Here is an 18,015-nt window from a genome sequence, read left to right as displayed (position 1 = left end):
TGAACAAATGGTTCTATTCATGTCCAATGGGCATATAACACTGACAGCCAAAATATCAGTAAACAGTGTAAAAGACTGTCACCATAGTAAAAACAAGTTTTTTATACCTTTTTTTTTTCTTCTTCATGCCCCTAAATCAAATATTAGAAGCAAACAACTACAATACACAATTTTTCTCATTATTGGACCACATTATAACAAAGTCTGTACTGTGTCCGTATCTGCATGCTTTTATGTTATTGTGTGGGTTTTTTTTTTCTAACAGAGAAATTGACATCAAAGTACTGGAACATAACACAATGGAATATAAAAACAATGTTATTGCAAAATGAAAAGTTAATCACCTATAACACAGATGAGACTTTGGACAAATGCGTGACTGGTGTAAGTCATGGCTATTCTGTAGTAGAATAATAAACTCGCTAGAGCAGTGCATTTGCATTGTGTTTTCCCTGCATAGGACCTGCTCTGGAATAGTTTGTCATGGGAAGGAAGAATGACAGGTCTTTACAGCCCTAGCTGAGAGGTCAACACCTAGTCTAAATGTTGATTTGCAGGGCCTAATTGAAGACCCGGTAGCACGGGGATTCACAGATGGTCCAATTCATTCACTGCCCACTGGGGTACAAACTAAAACCACAAATAGTAACAGCCAGCAAATATGAGCATCGAAGCGTACATTCATCAGTAACATTTGACTCTAGTCAAAATTCTGCAGCTGTGTGTATACTTACATAGAGATCAGTGATAAAACTCTACAGAATTTGTTACAGGGATTGTCAAATATATCCACACCAGGCCAGCCCTCCCACTCCATGAATGCCCACGCTACAGGGTCTTTAATAGATCAACCTACTATTCATTACCCAGACATCTCTCTTTCAGTATCACTGCAATACGAGTGCTCTATTCCACACCACACATAATCATGTACATGAGAGTGTGAGGAACAACAAGTTTTCCTTCAAATAGACAGAGACTGTTGGGAACATTTACAGGGGTCGCACTTAACTTTTTTTTTAACTAGCCAGGCGGACTACTTAGAATCAATTTTGACTCTGAAGCAATATTCTGGCTAGCCAGACGGACTAGTAACTTCAGAATTTTATGATATTTGGCTAGTCCAACGTGATTTTGGGTGGCCAATGGCCAGCGGACCATTGCCAATTTCGAACCCTGATTTAGTGACATTATCTCTCTTTCTCTTTCTAAAGCAACCTCATGATGGTACTGCTGATGATAGGGTCAAGTAAGAGGTCTGGAACCAGGATTAGATCAGGGTCTATGGACAGTTTTGGCTGTCACATCCTGAAAAGGAAACGTACATGAGTAGACAAGTAACCTTGCGTTTATATCACTGAGGCTTAGAGTTGCCAAGAAAAGGCTACAATTGGGCGTGTGGTTGAGACTGTCTCTGTTTCATGTTGGAATCCTGTCCCGAAGGTAAGCCAGTAGAGTCACAGTTCCCTTGTTGAGGATGGCTGGCCTCGGATTTCTGAAACAGTTTCCTGCCAGCTGAAGAGATCTGGGTCAAAAATTCAACACAAAATATGATGTCACAAAAACATGCATCAGCTGCAAAAACAACAACAAACAAACAGAAATGTTTAATTTCATACAACATATGCAATGTTGTCGTGTTATATTAATCATACAGGGTACTCTCTTTTTTTTAGCTTTCAATGTAGATGATATATATATATATATAAGTAAAAGTGTGGAAAATACTTGTTGTTTAAGATAACACATAACAGATATTTTTAATTTATACTTATAATCAGCAACTTTATTTTAATTCGAAAATAAACATGATTATAGGGACATCATAACCAACATAACCCAAAAGTAGACTAAGTTCATTCTGACAAAGCAACATTTGTGGGTTTTATTACACTGACATATTTATCAATTAAGTACAGTTTACCATAAAGATAATATACACGTGTATTATCTCCTGACAATGTCAGCATATTGACATTACCTGAGACTGGTGACGTTTCCCAACTCAGGAGGAACCTCTCCTATACTATTATTCTGTAGATCAAGTGTGGAGAGGTGGGAAAGTAGCTTCAGACTGGCCACATCAATACTGTTCACTTGGTTGTCATTGGCCAGAATGATTTCCAGCTTGGTCCAGCTGAAGACCACACCGGGCAGCTTGGTGAATCGGTTGTAGGAGATGACCAGCTCTCTCATCCCAGTCATTGTTTCAAACTCCGCTGGAATGTCGCTCAGTCCATTGTTTCTGGATTCACACAATATAAATATTCACTTTGGCATCACTGATTCACTTGTTATTATTTTCTCAGAAAGAATGAAATGTATTTACATGTAACACCAGTATTTAAAGAACTTGAATAAATGAGTATCTCTCGTTAGCAAGCTTTCGAAACTTTCTATGACTTTCATCTGAAATTGTTAAAGGATCTGACTAATATGGAAATATGAAAGAATTACTTTTATTCTTTATTCCCAGTGCACCAGGCATGTTCCAGTAACCTTAGAACTGTAGAAAAACTGTAGAAAAGGAAAATGACTTGCATGTTGTAGCAGTCTATATTTCTTGAAATTCTGTGAAAAGATTTGCAGAAGAAGGCTCCCATGTATACCATTGATCAACATGTAATCATTCAGAGTCTTGATGGGTTTTCCTACTTACACACAGTCTGAGTAAAAAGGGATATGAGCTGTGCAGTCATGGCTATCAAGCATATCAACTTTTGTCTGATTTTTGTTGAGGTGTTCTTCCTCGACACATTCATATAATCACTTGGTACGTAGGCAAATGCCTTCCTGCCTGAACTGCTCATATACCATCATGATCACAGAAGGTTCACTGAAGATACCCAAAGTAATAGCAATATTAGGCCCAAGTAGGCCTATACCAGGCATTAATCTTATAACCTCCCTAGTCTTTAGCAGGCATCAATATGTTAGGTTGTTTGTTCTTTAATCTGTGTAAAGCATTAACTTCTCAACTTTGTTTGTTTTGCTTTTTATATACAGCTAAGTCCTACCAATGTTTTCTATTTTAGTCTCCATTTGCATTACAGTAGAACTAGCATTACAATGTGTGAGTACACCATTGATTACACAGTGACATTGTTCACATTTCTGTACTGCATTCAACTACACTAATATTATTAGTAATGAATTGGATGGACTCAACCACTTCAGGAAAGACCATCACTGATTTTTGCACTTGTGACACTTTGATGATTATCAAACATATATAAACATTCGAGATTCATAACATTGGGTATAGTACAGAATTCCTGGAACACAGTCTGTGAGCAGAGAACTTACCCAAGATCAAGTCTGGTGATGTTAACCATCATCTGCATCTCAACAGGTAAGCTCTGAATCTTGTTACTACTTAGATTGACATCAATCACAGTCTTGTGCAGAAGTATTAAACTGTAAGAAAGAAAACAACAACAAACAAATTTGTAGTGGCAAACTGATCTCACAAACAGAATCATGGCAGTATTCCTACAGTTACAACTGATGTAATAACAATGGTGTACTGCACAAACATTTGACTTCATCCCCAACACATTTAATAAGTAGTAACACAAGATATGTGAGGCAATTAATACTCGTCTGAATATTCTACTTGTACACCAGAATACAACAAACAACATTTTTTATTTCCAGTATATTTCTAAGTGTTGCATGACAATCCTCATAATTTTAGGGGTATTCTCAACAAAGCAACATATTATTCTCCTGATTTTCACAGCTGTTTACAAAACAATCACAGTAACATGAAAGCCATGAACACATATTTGGCTTGAAGAAGAATGCTGTGCTTTAGTATTTGACTTACATGAGCACAAACATGATATGATAGAAATATATTCTTTAACAGGAACAGCTGAAAGGAACATTCTCTTCCATAATGGTCAGGATTCTGAGATACCACATCACCTTTTCTAAGGGTCATGAGATGAGACTTACTTCTCTGGTATTTGAGTCAAGGTATTCTTGCTGAAATTGACAGCAGTGACTCCACTCTCTCTGGCTGGCTCCCAGACTGACACAGGGATGGTGGCTGACTTCTGATTACTGGACAGATTAAAGAAACAAAATTCTCCAGTCAATCCTTATAGCGATTAAAATCACTTTTCATCGAACAATTATACACTTACAAACTCATGATCAGCAAAATTGTGCAAAAATCTTTGTTCACCGAAAAAGAGATAAGAAAAATGAATAATGTGTACATAATATCATATAAGTGAATGGAATGCAAAAGCCATCAATCACATTTTCACTAAAAACAGCCTTATCTACATGAGATACACTATGCACTTAACTACTAAGCCTTGCTCCCTTCTGCACTTCTCACCTGTAATCTAGAGTTTTGCCAGTGACAGCAACACTCCTTCCCAGCACACTAGAGGGGTCTGATGCCGATGGGCCACCACTGTCTGGGGTGTCTTCAGGGGATTCTTCAATCCGACTCCTCAGGTACTTCATCAGCTCCATGGTACCTCTCTGTTCAGTCCAATAAGGTCAGATGCCATAAATATCTCACAAAAATATATCATCTTTTAGTGATGGTGAATTGCAGTTCTGTAATCTGATTAGTCAATCAACCATGCAATGTATCCTGTATTATGTGAATGAGGTCATTGCACCAATTGTATTTCATGCTTTGCATTGTTCAAATTATTCATTTGTGCACATCACAGCTACATGCAGTTGAATTGTTACAATTTACTACCACTTAGCAGCATTGTACTGCAGCAGTTAGTTTATATGAAAGAAAGGCAAGGAAGCACAAGTGGTGGGTAGACCATAGTTTCCAAAATGTGAATTGGCGGTTTACCAAGGCATTTTTTATCGGAAATTTGCCAAAGAGATTACACTACAATATAAAATGGTTGCCTCCTGCTTGTTCTTATGTAACACACGAAATATCTACAGTCTGGTACCATAATCCATTTGGCCATTGACCTCATGGGATATGGCACCAGACTATAGATGTTATTTCCTGTGTAATGTGACAAGCAGGAGGTAATTACTTGTATCAGGATACAATTCATCATCAAATTAGGTATGTTTCTATCCGTCGCAATGAAGCTTTTCAATGGCACCTGAAGATAACATCAAGATATGGTCATTGCAACTGACTGACAAATTGCCCTACATGGACATAAATGAGCACTGAACTGATCAGTGTTTTAGTAGTAGCCATGATAAAAAAAAGAATCATTTTTTATCACGGCTACTACTAAAACACTGATCAATTCAGTGCTCATTTACGTCGATGTACTGCAATTTGTCAATCAGTTGCAATGAAAACATCTCGACGGAAGATTTTCATGAATTTGAATAAGATATTTCAGTCTATAAATATTGCACAGTAGTCTTGCTCGATTCCCTTTTGTTTCTTTTCTCTCTGAAACACAATGCAAAACTGTAATTGACTGGACAGCGACTCTTAGTCCCCAAGGAGAGGAATGGCAACTTACGTTAATGATGTCCCTTCGAATACTGCGGAGAGGATTTCCATCCAGTACCAGGGCTCTGAGTGATGCTAGGTTGCCCAGTTTAAAGGGAAGACTGTCAACAAATCACACAAAACATGTAAAAGTTGTATGTATGGTACAACAAATTTTGTGTATCTTTGATTTCATAGATGGTCCAGGACTTTGGCAGCATATACTATACAGTGAATGGTAGCTGGTCCGCAGTACAAATTTGCTCCCTTTTATTTTCATGCTAGTTTAATGCCACACAAAATGTGTGAAAATGTCTACTCTAGAGTACTACAGTGCACTGGTTGTGCATGGTTAACAAAATGGCTTCTCATCAGGAAGCAATACAGAAATAATCAAATTACGAAGATGTGAATCTACAGTTATTCAAACATGCTACAGTATATGAAAAGTATCAAAGTGTGAAAAAGACTCATTTTTTAACTATTGCATACAGAAGGAAATCTCAGAATATGTGGAGACACTGACCCTTGACCTTTTCAATTTTTTTTTTTCCAACAAATTTTGTCAGCAACGAGTGATCGCCCTCTTGACAAAATGTAAGTCTGTGGAGACATTGAAGACAGTTTGAAGACTAATACATCTCACACTATACATTGTGAATGTAGATAGATTTCAGTTTGAATACAGATCTGAAACTAGAAATATCACTGAAGGTGATTAATACCCCCGCCCCGTGACGACAGTCTTACCCAAGGAATGATCTTTCCTTGATCTTCTGCCATTTAAATGCCGTTACCATGGCAACGCAGCTTCCGACACGTCCGAAAAATATGTCTTGCACATCTTCCCACCAAGACTATTGTGTGTGCCACATTTCATAAGCTTTTGTCAAAAACTGAGGAAGTAGTTCAATCCACAAGATCTTTCCTTGATCTTCCGCCATTAATATGCCGTTACCATGGCAACGCAGCTTCCGACACGTCCAAAAAATATGTCTTGCACATCTTCCCACCAAGACCAATGTGTGTGCCACATTTCATGAGCTTCAGTCGAATACAGAGGAAGTAGTTCAATCCGCAAGATCTTTCCTTGATCTTCTGCCATTTATATGCCGTTACAATGGCAACGCAGCTTCCGACACGTCCGAAAAATATGTCTTCCACATCTTCCCACCAAGATCAAGGTGTGTGCCACATTTCATAAGCTTTGGTCAAAAAACTGAGGAAGTAGTTAAATCCGCAAGATCTTTCCTTGATCTTCTGCCATTAATATGCCGTTACCATGGCAACGTACTTTCAGGTACTGTCAAAAAATGCGTCTTGCACATCTACAACCAAAGGCACACATCTGTACCAAGTTTCATGGAAATTGGGCAAAAACTGAGGAAGTAGTTTGCAACACAAAATTTTCCATCATTTTGGCTCATAATATGTGAGCTGTTACCATGGCAACATACTTTTTGTCACTGTCAAGAAATGTGTCATGCTGACCTATATCCTAAGACAAACATTCAATATGAATTCCATGAGAATTGGAAGAACACTGATGAAGCAGTTTTGCCATGAAGCATTTTGCCCTATATTTTACCAATAACATGCCGTTACCATGGCAACGCACTTTTTCCACTGCGGAAATATGTGTCTTGCACATTAACATATTCAGATGAACATCTGTACCTAATTTCATAAAAATAGATCAAAAACTGTGGGAGGAGTTCGCGACGCAAGATTTGTACCCATTTTTGCCCATAATATGCCGTTACCATGGCAACGTACTTTTGGGTACTGTCAAAAAATACGTCTTGCACATCTACAACCCAAGGCACACATCTGTGCCAAGTTTTATGGGAATCGGTTGAAAACTGAGGAAGTAGTTCGCGACGCAAGATTTGCAACGGACCGACCGCCCGACCGACCGCCCGACCGACCGCCCGACCGCCCGACCGCCCGACCGCCCGACCGTCCGCTGATTCCTATATACCCCCTTCAAACTTCGTTTGGCGGGGGTATAAAAATCCCTGACACAGGTGTTCATTTCACAGAAGACATTGATGTATGTGAATCCTTGAGACATGGCAATATTAAAGGGATGGTATAGTTTTGGTCGAGACCTGGCCTCAGGTTTCTAACTTTTTTTGATGAGATGAGAAACCTCTTATAGAATAATGAAAGAGCATGTAATTCTAAGATGAATTCAAAGCTTATTTGATGAAAATTGGTTTAGAAATGGCTGAGATATCCAAAACACAGTGCACCTAACAAAAAGTGGGACCCACCATTTATTAGGGGCACTTTCAGCCATTTTAAAACCAATTTTCATCAAATAAGCTTTGAATTCATCTCAGAATGGTATGCTCTGTAACACTTCATAAATGGTTTCTTAGTATCTCACAAAATTTAAAAGCTCAATCCTCATCTCCATCAATACTATACCATCCCTTTAAAAACAGGTGATTTGTATCATACCTCGAGACATTATTGTTGGCAATGTTGAGTCTTGATAGAGTGGTGATCTGCACAATGCCCTCTGGAATGCAGCTCAGTTTGTTGTCTCTCACATCTAAGACGTTGAGGGATGTGATGCTTTCCAATAGTTCCTCTCCAAGCTCACTGATACAGTTGTTTCCTGCATGTAGCTCCTGTACACCACCAACAACATAAAAGGCAGCGTCTTTTGAACTACATATGCAGGTGAACAGAACATTTTGTCAAGTTCTGCCTGGATGAGGAAGATACAGTCAAACCTGCCTTAGCGGCCACCTGTCCATAGCGGCCACCTGTCTATAATGGCCACTGAAAAATCCCCCGAGAGAAAAGCCCTGTTAAAGACCCTGTGTATAGCGGCCACCTGTCTAACGAGGCCAGCGGCCACAAATTTTGTTTGCCACAGTAGATTTTAGCCTGTCTATAGCGGCCAAAGAGCCGATAATTTAGCGTGTTTTTCTGCATTGTAGCTGTGCCAGTCATTCATTGGCAACGTTTCGTGATCACCAGTATTATTAACCACGCTGCATTCATCACTCATTCAGTCATAATAATGCATTAGTGTTTAGCTTTCGTCAAGACTGTACACATGCTGATGTGGAACAATGTCATAAACACCGGCATTGTTCAATGCATGACACAAACGTGTGCATACATACACACATACCTGTACATGTAAGTACTTATAGGTGTATACAACGATGATACATGTACATGTAGGTGATGCACACAAAGTTGGATAACCTGTCTATAGCGGCCACCTGTCTATAACAGCCACTTTTTCCATCTCCCTTGGGTGGCAGCTATAGACAGGTTTGACTGTATTAACACTTGAAACCTAATTTCTTTTCAGCCACTGGCACGGCAATAATCCAAAATGCTGTTTTTGTTTTTTTGTTGGGTTTTTGTTGTTGTTTTTTTTTTTTTTATGGTTTAAGATGGATAACAACTGCTGGCTCCATCAAAACATTTCTTATCAAGCTATCACTAACAAGAGACCCGCAGGTCTAGCGCTCACCCGAGGATCGCAGGTTTACCTTTCACCACCTTTCACGCAGTCACTAATCTAAATTACACACAGATCTACCAAAATTTGACCAGGTATTCTCAAGAAGAAGACGAAAATGTACAATTAGGGCCCAAATTCGGACCCCCCCCCCCCCCCCCCCCCACTCATAGTAACAATTTTAGCTCTATTGTTTCGGGTTCAAGAGAAGAGCACTTTTTTTCCAGATTCCCCCCCTGCCCGCAAGGAGGGCACCCCTGAATCTGCTATGAATACACTTGAAACTACAGTCATTAATGTAATAACTCATAGTATTAACTTGGCTCTATCACTTCTGATTCTAGTAAAGATTTTTAAAGATTCCGTAATTAGAGGGGGGGGGGGGTTGGATCCCTTGGGGCCCTCCAGGTAGGACACGGTGCCCATTTTAACAAATTGAGATCTTATGCCCCTAGGGATGCTACCTGCCAAGTTTGGTGAAAATGGGTCATGGGGTTCTCAAGAAGATGAAAATGTACAATTTAGGTCCCATTAGGACCCCTCCACACCCCCCTCCCCTGGGTCCCAAGGGGGGGGGGGGGGCACCCCTGATTCCGCCATGAACAAACTTAAAACTACAGTCATCAATGTACTAAATCATAGTATTGACTTAGCTCTATCATTTCTGGTTCTAGAGAAGAAGATTTTTAAAGATTCCTTAATTTTGGGGGGTTTGGCCCCCACCCCCCACCCCCAGGGCCCCTTGGGTGGGGCATGGTGCCCATTTTCACAAATTGAGATCCTAACCCCCTAGGGATGCTACCTGCCAAGTTTGGTGAAAATCGGTCCTGGGGTTTTCAAGAAGAAGATGAAAACGTAAGAAGTTCACGCACGATGGACGCCGGACGAAGAACGATCGCAATAGCTCACTTGAGCCTTTGGCTCAGGTGAGCTAAAAAAGGGATACTGGAGCATTAACTTATCAAAGAAGCCACTAACATGAGTAGTCTGCAACTGCCACAGGTAATGCAAACAGTCCTTTGACAAAATGTAACACAATTCTAACTCCAGCCGATGTTCACCTTTGGCAGTTTGATGATGACTCTATATCCATTCGAACAAACATGAATGTAGCATTCCATAGGAGGCACTAAAGTAAACATGAATGTGGCAGATTACCAGCTACTGGGAATTGAAAAAAATTAGAATGTTTACACTGAGAAAACTACTTCTGTATTACCACAGTCTAAAGCCAAGAAAATTATGTCCTTAGCACATGTTTGTTGGTCCTCTGGTGTGTCTCACCTTGAGGTTCTTGCACTTGGTAAATGGAGGCAACGCAGTTATTTTGTTAAACTTGATATGCAGCTGTTCCAGCGATGTCATGTAGCCAATCTCAATCGGGAGTGAGGTCAATTTATTGTTGTTAAGTTCCAACATTCTGATTCCTGCAAAATTGAAGGTAAAACAGTAACTTGCCTTGACGAGAAAACACTAGACATACCAATCTACATCAGTCAAACATCTGCTTTTCCAATCTACACACCTCTGTTTATGAAACTACAACATCTCCGTTAAAGTTTACTGCAATCTTCAACACCACTTCACGATGTCTACGACATAATTTATATATTGCTTTCTCTAATGAGGACATGCATGAATGCTGCTCTGTACACACTGGTAGCTATAACCCTTTGGACCCTTTGGGGAAGGGGTATGAAACTAAATGTTGAGCATCAGAGAATATGATTCAAGTGGTACTGTTAATGCACCAAACTACTTTGAGTCTAACACTATATTCTTAATATTCCATGTGGCACAGACTGTAAGGCTATTTAATGAGCATAGCAATATACACCACTATCAAAGGTACCTTTCATTTTTCAAGAGCTTATTCTTACCTTTCAGATTGCCAATGTAGGAGGTCAAGGAAACAAGCTGATTGTCTGAAGCATTGAAACTTTTCAGTTTGTGTAAGCTTCCCAAGGAATCTGGCAGCTCAGATAGCTGGTTATTAGACACATCCTGGACAAGGAAGATAAGATACATCGAACACATCTGGTAACATTATTTGTCAAAAAATAAGGGCACTTTCCCAATATAGAAGCCTTTTGTTTATATCATCAACTTCCAGCAACACGGCACCTCACCCGAACAAAGCACACGCAAACCTCAAACATGTGCAGCTTGAATTCCCAACTTCACTGACCCTATCTGCAAAAGATTAAAAAATCCTTCAAAAGCCATAAAAATTCCTGCATCACTACCAAAATTTAATAATCTGTTCCTTGTGTCATTATCAACTTTTCCTGCTAGTTTTATTCAAATCCGCCCACAAACTTGAGTTATTTTGCACACAGACAGACAAACAAACAAACACCGATTAAAATATGACCTCCTTCCTTTCTTGGAGTGTGTTTTGACACACATCTGAGCATGGAAGCACACATCACAAATGTGTGTAAATCATCATACCATATGATATATGTGACCCTGCACCAAAAAACACACAAAAAAGTCGCCAGACATGGATTTCTAGTTTAGGGCAGATTCTGAAAGAGCAGACTCTAAGCTTTAAAATGATGTATAACTCAATTCAACTGGATTCTCCTTACCTATATAAATATTGGAAAGAAAGCACACACTGAGGAAAAGTGTGAACTGAGAAAAGAGGCTCTGAAGTACAGTGTGTATTCAAGCGCTTAATCTTTACCAAGCCGTGCTGCCTGTGCGATGAATGCGACAAAAAACAGGAAGTAAACCACCGGAGTAACGACAATGAAGGGATTATCAAATTGAACTGAAATTGAGCATGCCTTATTAACACACTCTGTGCATAATTAATGCCAACTTTCAAAGCAGTAGCGTCATCCTTTGAAAAGTTATTGAGAGTTGAAAGTGAAGAGTGTGCACAAGGTTTCTCAGAAATGAAAATTGGACTCTAAAGACACATCTACATCTAATCACACTATTCTACCAAAAATGTTCGACATAAACTGCTAAAAAAACACTTTCCTGACCGTTTCATGATCTCAAATTTTAACACAATGTAGAAGAAGACTTGCTCTTTCAGAAAATATGAAAAAGTCAAGATCGGCTAGGTTGACCCATTTCAACTATTTTCAGTCCTCACTCAAAATCATTGTGTGCGACTTTTTGATCATTTTGTGATGCACGGTCACATATAATTTTAGGCGTATCAGGAAATATTTTGACAAGAACAGTATGAAAATGATCGTCCAAGCATGTATTGTTAGTAAACTGGATTATTGCAATGGGTTATTATATGGACTCCCTGATTCTCAAGTTGGGCGCCTGCGGCGAGTCCAAAACTCCTGCGCAAGGCTTATCTGTAACAAACCCAGGTTTTCAAGGATTACTCCTCTTCTTCTGGCTTCCGATTCATAAACGAATATTGTTTAAGATTTTGTTGATTGTACATAAGTCACTAATCGGTCAAGCCCCCAGGTACATATCCGAATTATTAGTATTCAAATCTCATAGACACACTCACAATTTGAGCAGTTCTAAGGACACTCTTCTCTTACAAATTCCAACATGTAAAACAAAAGTAACACTGGGAGACAGAGCATTTGCCTGTGCAGCTCCCAAACTCTGGAATGATCTACCATTAGAAGTCCGGAAATCCCCAACTGTAGCAGTCTTTAAATCACGGCTCAAAACACATCTTTTCATTTAACTGTTCATTATTATCAAGCACATCAGAAGTTTTTGCAGCGCAGAAGAATATATGTCTATAGGTTTTGCGCTTTATAAATTGATATATTATTATTATTACAGAGACTCCAACTCTCCCGTTTTCGACGGGAGATCTCCCGCCGAAAACCCATTTTTGCAAAATCTCCCGTTCTCCCGCTTATGATTTAATTTCTCCCGCCCTGGCTCCGTGTCTCCCGTTGGAAAGGATTTCTTACTTATTGCTATCGTATGTTGAAAAAATAAGCCTTATATAGCACTACAGAGCATCTAGAACCTGGGAATTTCACGCTTCGCACACATCAACTTGGAATCTCCCGTTTGCTAGGAGTTTCAGGCAGGAGAATCTCCAGATTAGAAGGTGCTTTGGGTTGGAGTCTCTGTTATTATAAGGCTGAAACACATGGGTCACAATGCATACGGATTCACCGGACTCAATCAAATGCATCTCTTTCAACCAACTGTGAGGTTACAAGTCAATGAGCAGGATAAGTAAGAAAAGTTAGTCTGTACCAAGTTCTCCAAGTGACTGAGGTTGCCAAGATCATCATGAAGAGCGGTGATCTTGTTGTGCTGCATGTGAAGGAAGAGGAAAAGAATCCCCTCATTACCGGGTCTTATCTACTGTAAAACACGATATTTTTTTACCTTGTGTAGACAAGAACTTTAACATGCATTCTAATTTTGCGAATCTTGGCTCTTGCGAAATTTGCGAAATTAAAATGCATGCAAACATCATCACGCTTCAAAGTTGAAAGGAAGCAGTTTACCTTCCTGCTCTTACCTTATATTCAGTCTCTGTAAGTTCAGAAGTTCTCCAATGGATGATGGAAGTGATACCAGTTTGTTATCATGGACCTGTGGGTTGAAAAGAAGACAGGTATAAATCAATATCATGTCTCACTCTCTCTCGTCTTCAACTCAACTTTCCTCTATGCCCTGATGTTAACATTCAGGCAGTTCAGGCATCTTTTTTTTTCTACATTCTACATTCTACATTTTTTTATTACATCCAGGTGGGGTTTTTTTTCCCTTCTGACTGAATACTGTAAAAGTGGACATTTTTTAAGAGCTGAAATTTTTGCGCATTTCATGCAACGAGAAAATAGCATGAAAATAAAAACATGCAAATATTTTCACTTGCCATATGTTCCAGCAGTTGATGTCTTGATTCTGCAGAATTAAAAACATGCAAAACTCATCTTTCCGGGTCGAGCGCGAACAATTACTTGTGCAAAAATATACTCCTTTACAGTATTTCTTTGTTTCTCTGTGCTCTTTAGTATCAAATGTTCAGTTTTCTTTTATCATGTAAACAGAAGTTTAGACTTGAACACCTTACATCAAGGACAGTGAGAGCTGGTAGCTGCTTGATCTCATCTGAAAGCTGCTCTAATTTGTTGGATGCCAGGATCAGCTTGACAAGGTCTGTCTGCTCCCACCAGCGATCTTCTTTGTTGTCCAAGGAAACATTCTGCGCTTCAGGTGGGACATCGATGTTGATGTTCCAAACTGATTGGGGGACTGAATAAACATAAAAGAAGATCATGAATATGTAGTGATAGCACATTTCATGAGAATGCAACACATACACAGTGACTGCAAGATTCTATCAAAAGACTCTCAAAACCCTTGCAGCCAAAACACAAAGACAAGTGCACCAGTAGGCCTACATCTTTAAAGTTAAAACTGACTAGAACCGGAATCCACATCTAGATCTTGTGCGACATCATATAAAAATACTGCTCACAAAATCATCCATATGAATATTATGATTTGCAATCACCTTTAAAAAAAGTTTGTTTGTTTTTTAAGCTACACTTGTGTAAGCACATTATGAATTCTTCTACACAAAGCATGATTTTCTTTGACCTGCAATTGTCTGTGCAAAAAAAGTGTGTGTGTGTGTGTGGGGGGGGGGGGGGGGGGGAGCCCCCTCAGCCCTGAATTGTTCACTATTATTATATATTAAATTCTGTGTTTCACCATCAAAAGTTCAGTAAACCAAAGTGAGCTTGCCTCTGACTGGTAATGGTATAACATTGAAATAATATGGTATCTGGTGGTGGATCATTTCACACTTTAAAAATCAGACAAATATTCTGAATATCAGTGAATAGGCACCTAGACTATTAAGTATTAAAGTAGACAGAAAGATCCGTCTGTCCGGAGGACTCTTTTATATTTTGCCATTAACGCTGTCCTCCGTGGACAGACGGAAGGTATTAGTTCATTGCTGTGTGGATGTTCTTAACCACTGTCTCTATGGAAAATTGGGTGAGGTACCTCACCCTTCTCGATTGCGTCTAATTCACGGACCTAGGTCGGCAAATTTAAGCTTGTGAAAATCAACTTTTCAAGTATACACTACACTCACCAGATTAATGAATAATCCAACATTTTGGTAGAATTTTCAACGTAAAACACACATCAACCAGCTCGTCGCGTCGTCACATTCAAACTGCAGAAACATACAGTATGAATGTATTAGCCAATCACATGCGAGGTAGTTTCTACGTGTTTTTTTTTTACTAAAACACGTACCTCGCATGTGATTGGCTTACAGATTCAAAATGGCGACTTACAGCTAGCGAACGGCGATGTTGCGATATGGATAAAATTTCTGCATTATAACTGAGTTACTGTGAGTATTTCGATTGCACAATGTGAGAAATTTACCCCAAATATTGCTGTATAATGTGTCATGTCATGTCAAACTTGTTTGAATGTAAAAAAGCTGTCTGAAATTTGGTTTATCGTAACGTTTGATCTGTGCGTGACTGCTCCACACAGGAGCCAGAATCATTGACTTCGGTCTGTATACGGAGGGGATCCGTGAAGCCAGACTCAGTCTCCGCGGAACATTCCCGATGGACAGATACAGACCGATCTTTCGGTCAAGTATTAAAGGTGACTAAGTTTATATCTAATCTATATCTACTAGTAGTGAAGTAGAATTCTATTTCTAAACAAATGTAAATTTTAAAGATAAATTTCAAATTAAAATTTAGTTTACAATGCGAAAAACACTGCAGTCTGCACCCACGGCCCACTAAGCACTAGGGACAAGGGTCCTAACGTTAGACCTAGGTAGGGCCTAATTTACAGTGACAGTGATAATTTAAGAACGTGCAAAGCATCATCTCTCTAGACTCTAGATAGACTGTCATAGAACTTCAACATCATTCATCTCATATCTGTCATCGATGGCACCCACCCACTTTTAGTATTAACATCACACGAGATACGTCTACGAGACCCTTATTTATAAGGTCATACCCACGTCCCACCTACCCACCCACCATCGTATCGCATCGCGACATCACCAGGGCAATGCAGCTGCAGGGGCAGGGATATGGGGGTAAACGTTATGCACTTGTCAATTATAGTCCCGCCCCTTGGGTACCCGGGGATGGCCGGGACTTGCATCCCACTTGCAATTTTCGGATGTTACACCACCCGGCCAAGTCCCGGCCAAGTCTCCGACAGGTCGGGCAAAATTTTCACGGAAATCCCCCGCTACGTCCCCGGCAGGCCGGGCAAAATTGAAGTAGAAATCCCCGGCCAATTCCCCGACAGTCCGGGCAATATTTGTGCAGAAATCCCCGGCCAAGTCCCCGACAAGCCGGGCTCATTTGCATAGAAATACCCGGCCAAGTCCCGACCCTCAAGGCCCGGTCACACTGCCAAAAAGTCGCGTAAACGCATAAATCACGTAAGAAAATTGAGCCTTTTACGCGATACATGCGCGATTTGCGCATTTCATGAGTTTGTCTGACGTGAAACCTTCGTAGTTTTAGTCAGCCGATGTGCGCCGGATCGGCGCTTTACGCGATTCCGGGTCTTGAGCAGCTCAAAACTCGGCTTCGCGTAAAAGTATACGCAGTATTGCGCTGTTTTACATAATTTTTGCGTAGTTTGCGTGGTTCTCACGCGAACAATGCACGAAATATGCGAGGAATATCAGCGATTGTTCGCAAAAATGTTGCCGCTATCACGGTCACCGACGACTTTCCACTAACGATTAGGTAGCAGATATAAATAATGACGCATGTTTCACGCTTGTAACACCTACGTACATATCACTGAAAATCACTGAAAAAAAAAAAATATTGGCGTATATGTATCTCTAACAGAACACGCAAATAAGCACATGTAATACTTATGTCTAATGAAATACTGATCGATGAATCACAAACGTAGCCTATAATATCGGCGCTATATTAATGATTTTTGCGTGATCTTTCCGTAGTTCTTGCGCAATTCCTCGGTGATTTTCATTGCGTAAATCAGCAAAAATGGTCAAATTCTCGACGGACAAGCACGCAAAACCAAATTTCTTACGTGATTTATGCGATTTAAACGCGACTTTTGGGCAGTGTGACAGAGCCTGCATGGATCGCGTAAAGCGCTGATCCGGCGCACATCGGCGGACAATACGAAGGTTCCAACGTCAGACAATTAACAAATGAAATGCGCAAATCACGCATGTTTCGCGCAAGGCTCGATTTTCTTACGTGATTCATGCGTTTACGCGACTTTTGGGCAATGTTACCGAGTCCTCAATAGCGGGGAATTGCTAGTCAAGCGAAATTTTTATGGTCACATTACCGTCGTACTGGAAATGGCACAAATCACGTGGTGCACGGTCAACTCTCAAGCAAAATCCGGCACAATCCCGGCCAAAATCCCTGCCATTTGGTTGGAGCGAATTTCCCCCGACAAGCCCCAGTTTATTCCCCACCCACCGGGGCAAAATAAGTGAATCTCCCCCGACAAATCCCGGTCCATTCCCGACCCACCGGGGCAAAATAATTCAATTTCCCCCGACAACACCCCGGTATATCCCCGACCCACCGGGGCAAATTGAGTGAATTTCCCCCGTCAAAGCCCGCCCCGGTCTATTCCCGACCCACCCGGGCAAAAATACTACCCAGGGGCAGGGACTACAATTGACAAGTGCATTACGTCTACGAGACCCGCACATTTTCACCACATGAAACACAGTCTTAGGGACTATTACATTCAGAGCGTATTTACATACCACTGTTGAGTGACCGGTTCGATAAATTCAGGTGCCCACTAGCTCGAGCTTGCTTGAGGATGGCATTCGGAACGCCCGACTTTCCCTCCTCCGTATTTTTATTCTGAAACCCAACGCGGGTATTAAAAGGTGGTCTTCCACCTCTTCTCGACATTCTCTGGGTTCTTGCTCCGGTTTGACAGCTATACACCGAATATGTCTTCGAAGTTCCGGCCGAACGCAGCCGCACATTCACGTAAAGTGTATCGTGCGTTTTCGGCGATCATCATCATCATTCGCCAGGAACAGAGTGCAAGTTGCACAGCATCCAGAGACTCCAACTCTCCCGTTTTCGAC

General features: G+C 40.4%; 1 pseudogene; it reads right to left on the bottom strand.

Moving 5' to 3' along the window:
* Positions 1–1,310: 1,310 nt before the first annotated feature.
* LOC139724792 (leucine-rich repeat-containing protein 40-like) lies at positions 1,311–17,896 on the bottom strand (annotated as a pseudogene).
* Positions 17,897–18,015: the final 119 nt, after the last annotated feature.

This window comes from Diadema antillarum, unplaced genomic scaffold, assembly GCF_040938485.1.
Source record: "Diadema antillarum isolate AM-2024a unplaced genomic scaffold, OU_Dant_1.0 scf00000230, whole genome shotgun sequence".
Classification (NCBI taxonomy): Eukaryota; Metazoa; Echinodermata; class Echinoidea; order Diadematoida; family Diadematidae; genus Diadema; species Diadema antillarum.
Note: the sequence above shows the minus strand (reverse complement) of the source record. Positions and strands in the feature narration are given on the sequence as shown.